This window comes from Diceros bicornis, chromosome 19 (assembly GCF_020826845.1).
Source record: "Diceros bicornis minor isolate mBicDic1 chromosome 19, mDicBic1.mat.cur, whole genome shotgun sequence".
In the NCBI taxonomy this organism is placed as follows: Eukaryota; Metazoa; Chordata; class Mammalia; order Perissodactyla; family Rhinocerotidae; genus Diceros; species Diceros bicornis.
Window position 1 is genome coordinate 20817861 of NC_080758.1, and position 11357 is coordinate 20829217.

Genomic DNA, 11357 nt, shown 5'->3' on the forward strand with positions numbered 1-11357 from the left:
AGTTAGATTTAGGTAGGAACTTGGCACCAGGCACTTCTGGGGTTTGAGATCCAGATTCCAGGCCTAGAAAGGTGGCCTGAGAAGACCACACCAGATCTGACCCAGGAGTGGGCTGGACAGACATCCAGCAACCCCCAGGGGATGCGGCTGCCACTTGTCCAGGGTGTGTGTTAAACAGGAGAAAAGAAGGAAGTAGGTGCAGCCAGAGAGAAGTGGGGACGAAAAAGAAAGTGATGATGGTGGTGGTGATGAGGATGAGGAGGATGCAAGAGGAAGCAGAGAAGGAGCAGGAGTAGGAAGTGCCGCCTGACAACTCTTAGATTCCCCAGGGTCTGTCTCTGTTTCCTGTACCTGGTTCTGGACTGAAGGACAGCTAGATGCCCATGACCTTGTTTATGTCTCACAGCAGCTCTGCCCGGGGCCGTGGGAAGGGGAAACTGAGCCCAAGAGAGGTCGGGTTCCCAAGGTCAAACCATGACAGTCTGGACCTCAATGGACCCTTGTACCTCCTGGGTCACATGGCTTTGCCCTGAAAGCAAGAAGAGTTCTAACCTGTCCATTGTCATCAGCTCCAGCTGTCACCGGACACGGCTGGGAAGTGCTGAGGATGGAGGTGACACAAGACGAGGGACATGACTTGGCAGCTTGGCCCCTGAGGTCCTTCCAATTCCAAGATTCACGTGTATATAATGTACATTTGTAAAACACTACCCTAAAAGCCATAATCTTACCAAGTCTCCATTTGAGATATTGTATAATCACATAAATATAGCAACAAAACCAAAAGAGAAAAAAATTATAAGAAAGACAAAACTTTTGCTGTATTTCTGGATTATTTTAGTGGACTTGTTAACAACAAAGTTACTGTAATAAAACTACCTACAAATAGAATAAAATGAAAGCAACTACTTATAAGAGTCGTATTTAAATAATCCACAGTTAGAGGACGTTATTTTAGAATTATAATCGTACCAGGTTTCCATTTGAGCCATTGAATAATTATTTAAAAACAACAAAACTAAAAGAAAAAAATAAAATTATTTTATTTGGGAAAGAAAAGCAACTTGCTGTGATCCTGGATTTTCAGAAGTCAGCTCATTGGAGAGCAGGATCAACTCGGAGGTGATTCACTTCGGCTTTCAGGCTGTGTGGACATGTTTGGTACAGAGGCCTTTCTTGCCACCAGTGGAGGATATGCAGAGCCAGGGGAGTCCCTCGGTGAGCAAGACCCTTAGGCAGTTTATTCCTCCCCTAGATCAGGGAAGGACAGAGAGTTCTCTTCTCAGGAGCTCTCCCCTGTGGCCCCTCTGGTACATCTAATGTCTGACAAGGGGACAAGGTGAAAGACCAGAGCCTGGGCCAGTGGGACTCTGTTCTAGTGGGACGGATGAATCCAAAGCACCAGGACACCCTCTCTCATGCTCTTGAGGAGGAGATGCTGTGTCAGGATGGAGTCGACCTGATAGAGGGCTCTTTCTCCAGGCCCTTGATCTGGGAAGGTAGCATCCATCCCACATCAGGCACCAGACTCTGAATCCCACCCCATCACAGCCTAATGCTCTTTCTTCCTCAAGGATGTGATCATCCAGAGGATTCCCTCGTGGTCCTAGGGGCCTCTGCCAAATGCCCCATTTGCAACATCAAGGACATAAAGATACTTTTCAAAAGCTTTAAATCTTTCTCAATATTTTTTTTTTGTCTCCAGGATGCATTCTCTTTTCTTAAGTTATGAAGATGTCTTTCAGCCAACAGAGCTCTCATTAGCATGAGCTTTTCTCTCACGGGAAATAAGCTGGCTTCCAGAATAGCCAGTGATTCTTTCAAATTTTTCTGAAAGAATTTTAGCTTGTATTTTATAGGTTTCCAGCTCATCACTTGCTGATTGCTGATCTTGTCATCTGCTTTTGAAGGATTCCTTTCTACCTTACAGGGTAAATTCTCTCTAAATCAGCTCTTGGGTGAGAATTCCTGTTTTGTGTTTTTTTTTTTTCCCTTGATGCAGTTCTAAGAGAACTTGAAGTTTCCACTGGAGCTGTTGCCTCTGCCTTTCTAGCTGTTTTTTGTTTTTGTTTTTGTTTTTGTTTTTCACTTTGTTTACTACAGTTAAAGTTCTATCAGTTTGGAGACTTCATATGATTTTTAAGTGCATCATTTATTGTATCTTCTTCAGTTAACTTAGTGTATATTTCATTTCTTTATTCTTCAGGAGTTTTTAAATAAATATTTAACTCAGCCACATCAATCATTGCATTCAAAACTCTTTTCTTGAGTCATATTCTACATGGTCTCTGTTTTCTGATGAATTTTAAGTTCCTGACATCCACGCTGTCTCTTCTAGAAGCAGCAGCCCAATCTCTCATATTCCGCCCATGTCCACCCAGAGACTTGGCCTGACTTTCTTTAGAATTTTCTAATAGTCTTCTCTTCTGTTTAATAAGTTTTCTCACTCTCCCTTTCATTCCTTCAGCTTCTCATGAAAGGAGCTTTAAACATCCCTGAAGATGGGAATTTTTCTTCAAAGCATCTTTTTGAGCTGCCTGAAACTGATCTTCATTCTTTTGATGGATTTTGAAAGATGTCATGGTGGCAGTTGCTTGATTTTGGGTGTACTCTGATTTATCTTGTAAAGACTAGATCTTTCTGGAAATGTCAGCTTGCATTTTTTATCAATTTGCTTATTGTAGTAAACCACACACAACATCAATTTTAACCATTTTTAAATGTACAGTTCAGTGGCTTTAAGTGCATTCACATGGTTGTGCAGCCATCACTGCTATTCATCCACAGAACTTTTTCATCTTCCCAAACTGAAGCTCTATACTCATTAAACGATAGCTCCCCATTTCCTCCTCCCTCCAGCCCCTGCCAACCATCATTCTACTTTCTGTCTCTACCAATTTGACCACTCTAGGGACCTCATATAAGTGGAATCATACACTATTTGTCCTTTTGTGACTGGCTCATTTTACTTAGTATAATGTCTTCAAGGTTTGTCTTTGTTATAGCATGTGTCAGAATTTCCTTCCTTTTTAAGGCTGAATAATATTCGATTGTGTGTGTATACTGCATTTTGTTTATCCATTCATCTATTGATGGACACTTGGTTTGCCTCCATCTTTTGGCTACCGTGACTAATATTGCTACGAACATGAGTGTGCAAATATCTGCTCAAGTCCCTACTTTCAATTCTTTTGGGTATATACTCAGAAGTGGAATTGCTGGATCATTTGATAATTCTATGTTTAATTTTTTGAGGAACCTCCATACTGATTTTCATAGCAGCTGTACCATTTTACATTTCCACCAATAGCACACAAGGAGTCCAATGGTTTCGCATCCTCATCAACACTTGTTATTTAGGGGTTTTTTGGGGGGTCGAGGGGAGTGTGAAGTGGTATCTCATTGTGGCTTTGATTTGCATTTCTATAATGATTAGTGATGTTGGGTATCTTTTCATGTGCTTATTGGTCATTTGTATATTTGGAGAAACGACTATTCAAGTCATTGCCTGCTTTTTAATTGTATTGTTTGTTGTTGAGCTGCAGTTCCTTATATGTTCTGGATAGTAACCCCTTAGCAGATATTTGATTGGCCAATATTTTCTCCCATTCCATGGGTTGCCTTTTCACCCTGCTGATAGTGTTCTTTGATACACAAAAGTTTTTAATTTTGATATAGTCCAATTTATATGTTTTTGTTCTAAATATTGAGATTCATCTTCTTTTGAACTTTCTTGGAAAATGTCTACTCTATACTCAAGTAGAGAATTGTATCTTTCTGGCTCTTCATCGACGGCCTCCAGTTTTCATATATCTGATACTATGGTCTCCAAACTGTCTTCTGTTGAAATTGACTGCAAATTTGCTTTCAATTATCTTGAGCTTCTCAAAAATGTGTTGTCTTTCTTCCAAAGGGCAGAAACTCCATGTGCCAGTTTGTCTTTCCCTAAATGAAGTTGGCTCGTAATAATGATGAATTTTACTGTGGTCGTCAACACTTCCATCTCACATAGCAATCGATGGAAAGCTGATCTGGTCTAAGGTCCCTTACAGTACTGCCACCATCTGGCCCTGTGTCACCAGGACCAGGGTGGCACAAAACATCATGGCCATCAGCAGACCCTCCATGGCCCAGAGGCCACTGTGGACTTGCCTCAGGTTTCCTGAACCCTGCTGGGCACAACAGACTTCAGAGAACACCAAGAACCTTCAGCCTGAGACCAAATATATATTAAGTATTTACTTAGGGCCAAATGTTTTCAGAAGCTAACTATATAACGGAGTAAACAATGTAATAGAACGCTCCCTCCTCTGTTAGATATAACAGACTTATGTTGATGAAATTCTGCTGTGGCTTCTAAGGGCAAACAACTTCCTCCTCTTGAAAAAGTAATTTGTTGTAGTGTCCAGGGCATAGACATATAAAATGACCCACTACTAATATCTGATGTGTTAGTATACTATTTAGCAATATAAAACAAGTGATGTAAACCCCCCTAATAACCAAGAAGTTTAAGGGGGTGTAGATGGCTTCAGATATAGCTGGCTCTAGGGTCAGGCAGTTTTTTTCAAGCATTCTCATTTATGCCACTTCTCACTTCCTTTTCCCTGAAAACTTGTGTTCACACAAAAAGCTGTACATGAATGCCCATAGCAGCTTTATTTACAATAGCCAAAAACTGGAATCCATCTAAATGCCCTTCAACAGTGAATAGTTAAACATGTAATACCTGCATGCTATGAAATACTGCTCAGGAATAAAAAAGAAATGAACTATTGATACATGCAACAACTCCAGGGAGGAATGCTGAGTGAAAACAGCCAATCCCCAAAGGTTGCTTACTGTATGATTGATTCCCTTTATTTAGCGTTTTTGAAATGATGACATTGTCTAAGTGGAGGGCACATTAGTGGTTGCCACGAGTTAGGGCTGGGAGGGAGGGAGTTTCTGGGGAGCAGGAGAGAGGCGATATGGTTATAAAAGGACAACACGAGGGATCCTTGTGATGTTGGAACTGTTTGCATCTTAAGTGTAGTGATGGACCCACGGACCTACAGAGGGGTTAATTTGTATAAATCTTAACACATATGCATGCTCATACACACATGCACACGTACACCACCGGGTCTAAGTAAAACTGGAGAAATCTGAATAAGATCAATAGATTGTATCAATATCAAGCTCCTGGCTGTGATATCATACCATAGCTTTGTAAATGTTACCGTTGGGGGAAACTGCACACATTTCACAAAGGATCTCTCTGTCTTATTTTTACAACTGCATGTGAACCTGACATTATCTGACTAAAAATTTTAATTAAAAAAAGTCAGTAAGTCATTTTGGTCTGGGGCTTTTTCTGGCTTTTTACTTCTGCCCAGTGGCAGTAGAAGTTCAGGAGCCCCTCATTACGCCAGGCGGGGGTGGGAGTTCTGACTCCCGATGGGGTCTCCACTGAGATTGCAGCAGAGGGGTGTGGCACCATTATTGCCTGGCAGGGATGAAAGTACCAGCTTCCTGTTGGTCTCCTCTGTCATCACTCCAGTGCGGGCGCTGGGGCACCTCATGACAGCCTCCCACGGAGGGAAGTCTAGGTCCCCCACTCAGCCTTAGTTGGCATGGACAGGGTGTAGTCATAGCTTTTTCTGGGGTGCTTGACTGAAGTAGAGCAGTTCTTGTCTGAAAGTTTTCTGTCTTCACAGGCTGCCTCTTTCCTCGTCCTCTGGCAGGAAGAGCAGGTGTTGACGTTTCCAGGTTTCCAGCTTCTTCAGTGCCATGCTGAGGATATGTGAAGAAAACTCACAGGAACTCACCACCACATCACTCTTCAAATCCTCAGGTCCTAGTCAGTCAACATTCACTCCTCATTTCAGAATATTCTCATATTTGTTTTATACGTGATGTCCGGGATTTTTAGTTGTGCTTAGTGCCAGGAATAGGGACAAGGATGTACACTTCATCTTCCCACTGCAGGAGTGTCCTCAGGTGCGGGACAGGACAGGGGTGCCAAGGAGTTGATACCTCAGGAACAGCCCTCTGCCAGTGATGGATGGAAGTTAGTGGATGAATTTCCCAGAGTCCTCAATCCTAGGTGCTCGGAGGCAGGAGCTAGACAACCTCTCAGAGATTTCTAGTGAGCATGAGCCCAGCTGCCCACAACAGTAACCTGTTCATCGATGGATCCTATTTGACTTCCTTGTCTTCCCTTCTCACTCCCCACTCCATTAGCCGTGTTCCTGGGACCTCTTCCCCAATCAACTGCCTGCACGCACATTCACGTCTTGGGATTTGCTTCCAGGGCAATCCAAGCTAAGACAGTTAGCTAAATTGAGTAGGGAAAGACGGTAAGGATAACCTCCCCAGTGGAGAGAGTTAAAGGAAGACGTAGGCAGGAGACAAGAGGAAAAGCTAACAATGCTTTGCAGTGCTTCCTGCTTCCTAAGTAATCAGCCTCTTATCCTCACATCCCCCCCCCCAAATTTCAGTAAGAATCTTGGTGTTGCTGTGTCCTTATGTGACATCTGCACTCCCAATAACTCCCAAATCAGCATTGTCTGCAGACTTCATTAGGGCAACAGATTTCCCGCCCAGCCTCCCGTTTCACGCATGCTCTGTGAAGGCAAAGCGGAGGTAGGCACTCTACCTCCCTCGCGATAACATGCAGCTCGCCCTGGGGCCGGGTGTTGGAGGCATCTGTATGTACTCTGACCACTTGTAATAAACATTAATGCGGAGGAGGAGATTGGTTAGAGCAAAATTTGCTTCAAATTAGAGCTGGCAAAGCAGGATCCAGTTATCCACGGGAAAGAGCAACTTGTGAGCAGGCCAAGATTATCACGCCATCATCAATCATGCGGAAAGAAAAACAGCCTTCCCCGCTCCTCCTCCCCCCTCCTCCTCCTCTCACAAATGCCTTCCAGTCCCAACCGTGGAATGTTTTGTTTAAGGAAAAAGTTGTTGGACATAATTAGTAATTCTATTATAATGATATATCTTTATCTAAATAAACACAACCTGCTTTCCCACCATGAAGAATTATGTGGCGGGGATGGGGGAGGAGAGGATCAGGCTGAGGTTTGGGGGTGTCGGGGGAAGAGGGAGAATCTCCCTCTGCCCTTTCCCTTAAGGTTCTTCTGGCTGGCCAAATAATTAACAAGACAGGTTAGCAGGAGAAAATAATACCAAGTTTAATAACATGTATACATGGGAGAAACTCAGAAATGAGCAACTCGTCCCTCTGTCTAAGCTGCTTGCTTAAGTATTACAGCTAAAGGTGAGGAGCGTGTTGGGGGTGGGTAGTGGCCTGGGACTTCAGAGGGCAGGAGGACAATTCTTTTCAGGGTCATCTATAGATAATGTGGTCAGGGAGAGACAGAGTTTTTGATAAAAGGAGCTTGGTGCCCCTCCCATTGTAACATCTATTTTACATTATCTTTATAGCCATCATGATAGAAGATCTGTTCCAGGAAGGAGCCACCATGTCAAATCCTTTAGGCAGTTAGTGGGGGAGGTCAAATGTCCCTCAGAGAAAACAATCAAGGTAAAGAGATATATTTCAGGGTGGCCAAATTTTGATCTCCCACAGTCCCGCCTTTGAAACTAAAAGTTTCACAGTCCTTTTGAAACTTAAAGAAGTTTCATAGCCCAGATGCTGAGTTGGTAGATTGTTTCATCTCACTGAACACATTTCTTAGTCCTGATAATAGATCAGTTCAATAAAGTTCATTTCAGAAGGTGGTGATGCAGGTGGGCTCTCAAGGTTACGCCTATATTGTGGAAGCAAGCAATCAAGTATTTAATAAGAAGCATTTCTATGGAAACAAAAGAAAAACAAGGTTAATGGTTGGAGCAAATTGTAAACCAGTTTCTGAGGTCAGAGGACAGCCAGGTAAGATGATTTTTAGATGTCAGCGTCAAAGTATCTTTTGCAGTCTAAATGTCTCTGATGATGTCATCAGGTAATCTCTTAAGTTTGTATCAAGTCCGTCAGCTTCAGTTTGTAAGGCTTCAGGAAAAAGGGCAGGTTCAGTTCTCAGTGATTCCAAATGAAAATGATGGAAAAAATCAAAAATGTTAGTTTGGATATCTGTAGCCAGATATTTCAGGAGACTAGAAGAAATCAGGATCCAGTCCAGTCAATAGATATAAAACCAAAACCTCAAAAGACAATTAACAAAACTAGGATCTAATATCCGCAAATGTATACTATAGTTTTTACTGAAATATAATTTTTCTCTCTAAAATCACCCTCATTTTTATCAAAGATAGCCAAATTAAAACTAACTAGTTTGCAAAATAAGTCTAGTTCCAATAGAGTTGGCCCAATTATTTACATAAGTACAGCAAGAATAGCCATTGACCACATAGGCTCTTTTAAATCTGCTTTGCTGGAACTTTTTATAAGGAATCTCAGATTGAACTTCAAAGGCCTCTCGAGGCCAGGAAAGCCAAGCCAAGGATTTTGTCATCAGACTTTGCCTGTAATACCTACAGATTTGGGTGAATTTCTCTCCTCCAAGGTTCCCCAAAATATTTCGAGGTTCCTTGTACCTGCCAGATAAGTGACATTCTTTACTTATCCTGGTAAGTGCTGCTTGGAACATAAGGTACCAGGCCAATATTTCCACGTGGCTTTATTCCATAAAGTCCAATCTTCATTCCTCTAAAGCTGTATGGTTATATCGCAAATATGATGTTCCAGTCACAACCTTGGTAATATAACCAGTGTTTCCAATTGTGTCCTGTTATAAGGAGAACAGATTCTTATTGAACTTATGCAAATAACTATATTGCCATGAAAACAACAATACTCGCTTACTAAGAGTTTCTAAATTTGAGGGATCAGGTAGAGAGAAAAAGAGAAATATTTCCATTTTACTTATAAAAATATCATTTACCAAATTGTTATAAGTCATAGCTAGCTCAGAAGAAACAAGAAAAAGTTTTCCTTAAATCTGAAAAAACAAGACATTAAAAATTCAGCAATACTTCAAATGAAAAATCATAAAAATTATAATCAGTTCATTCAGTCCTGTGTAATCCATTCTTGATCCCAATCTTTTTGTTAGCAGCTTCATGAAGTCAGTTTCTCCATCAGATTTCTGTAATTTCTTACCAAGTTCAGTTTTATGATCAGAAAGTTTGTCAGAAACCTGTATTCCAGTGTAAATATCAGAGTCCTTTCCATGAATTTTTCTGAAGTTGAAACATTTTGCAAAAGCATTAGAGCAAAGAAATGAGTCTGTAAACAACAAGACCTCAAAATGGCAATTGACAGAGAAATTTGGTTAATTTTGTGACATACAACACTTTAAAATAATAATAACCAGAATTATGACTGATAATCAGGACAGATCAGCATTTCAGTAATGTTATACAATTTTAAAACAGCTATGTCAATAACATTTGCCCACATAATACCACCTAAGAAGGTTTATCATCACTTGTCTGACAATGCTTTCCATGCAATTTAACATACTGAATAAGCCTAATAAGTTTAGTATCTTTCTCCTTATAGGAAGAGAGCAAATTTCTTTGAGAAGTTCCAGGGCCCTTTGAAAATTCTCAAAGAAAAAAGTAAAAAAAAAGACTTTATTTAAGATATGAATTTTGGGGAGCTTGTCAAAAATATAAAAAGTCAAAGCAAACAGAGCATTAATAGTCCAAAAAGCCTTAAGAGAGACCTCAGTCTTTTGAACACAGGAAATTATTTTAACAGTTTTTTTTTTTTTCTGTCTTTTAGGTAGACTTACGCAAAGGTAAAGAAAAATCTTTTGTAACCTCTTTATCAAGTTCAAGAAAATTATCCTTTTAAGAGAAAGAAGACCAAATTTTAATTTTGTATCAGCTTACTTCTGATATTAAAACTCATTTACTTAATTAAATTCATTTCAATCTTAGCCAACTTGACCATGCAAAAACTCCTTTTCCAGAATTCCTCTTCCACAAACCTATAACTTTCTTTTTACATTCAGAATTTGTCCCATGTCTTTCTTTTCCCTCCTAGTACTTGAGGACAAATTTATCTTTCTTAATCAACCAAACAAAATATTTTCATTCTTTGTACCTTTATACATCTTACTTTCTTTGTACACAGACATATTTTTCTTAATTTTTTAGTAGCTTCAATCACATATATTAATTAGAAATTTTAACCTTTAGAAACCTTAATTTCTAAGTAAAAACTAAGTAAACAATTATAAACTTTCTTTTACATTAGTATCTTGTGGCTTGGAAAATTTATAAACACTTCATAACTTCTGGAAACACATTACTTTATAGTACTATCTTTTAATAAAACACATGTTTACCAATAGACCCAAAACACCTTTTAGTTTTCCTGTAATGAAAAGCCAAAAGTAGGCAAACGTACATTTAGCAATCAATGTCTAATATCTTATCTTATTTGGAAATGATGATACTCAGAGAATTTTTTTCATAAAATTTAGCAAAACTCTAAAAGTCACCAAAAAGAGTTTGGAAGCTGTAACCACCATAATACATAATTATTGTTTAAAGTTCACCCAACATTCATCTTTTTCACAACTATTTAGTTACTTATTCCCAATAATTATTTACATTGCCTACAAGACTTCATAAGACTTCAGATAAAATTAGCCATCATTTAAATTACTATTTTTGTTAACTAGTTCTGTAATAGAAATAACATCAGTTTTTTCCTACAAAATTTCATCACCTCTTATACCTTTAAACATAGTTATCATTAAGATTTTTATCAATAGGTCTTGGTCTTCTAATTTTGGACAAGGGAAGCATTCCCAGTCAGACATTTTAAAACATACTCAGGCAAAGTTGATGTAACCTCTTTATATAAAATTAGCTCAAACATTCCAACCTTTATAATCTTATCAACACTTACACTTTTACATGTTCTCAATTCAATTGTAACCTGAGTCAAGGTCTTAAGGCTAGTCAAATTTTTCCCTTCCTTTTTCTGGCCTTTTTTTAGGTACCAAATAAATAATTATGTGAGAGCTCTCAAAACAATTTTTCCCCCCAATTTAGAAGTATTTCCAATTCAAAGGATCCGTCGTCTGGCCATTGACGAGTAGGATCTTCATTTGTATATTTATTCCAATAGTGACTCGAACCAATAAGCCTTTTTAAGGAAAGACCCGGAGGTTACTTTCCACGCTTAGAATAAATCTTTACCATGGACGCAAGAGGCGTCCCTGGTGAGGGCGCAGATGATGTAGCCCCCATGATCCACAGAATTCACTCCCAAAGATATTCAGAGCAAGTAAAGACCTTCGTTGCACAGGCGGTAAGGATGGTGTCTCCGGTCTCCCACAATAGTGTGGGACGCCTCCAGTCACAGACCCGCTAATCTGTGACACTGG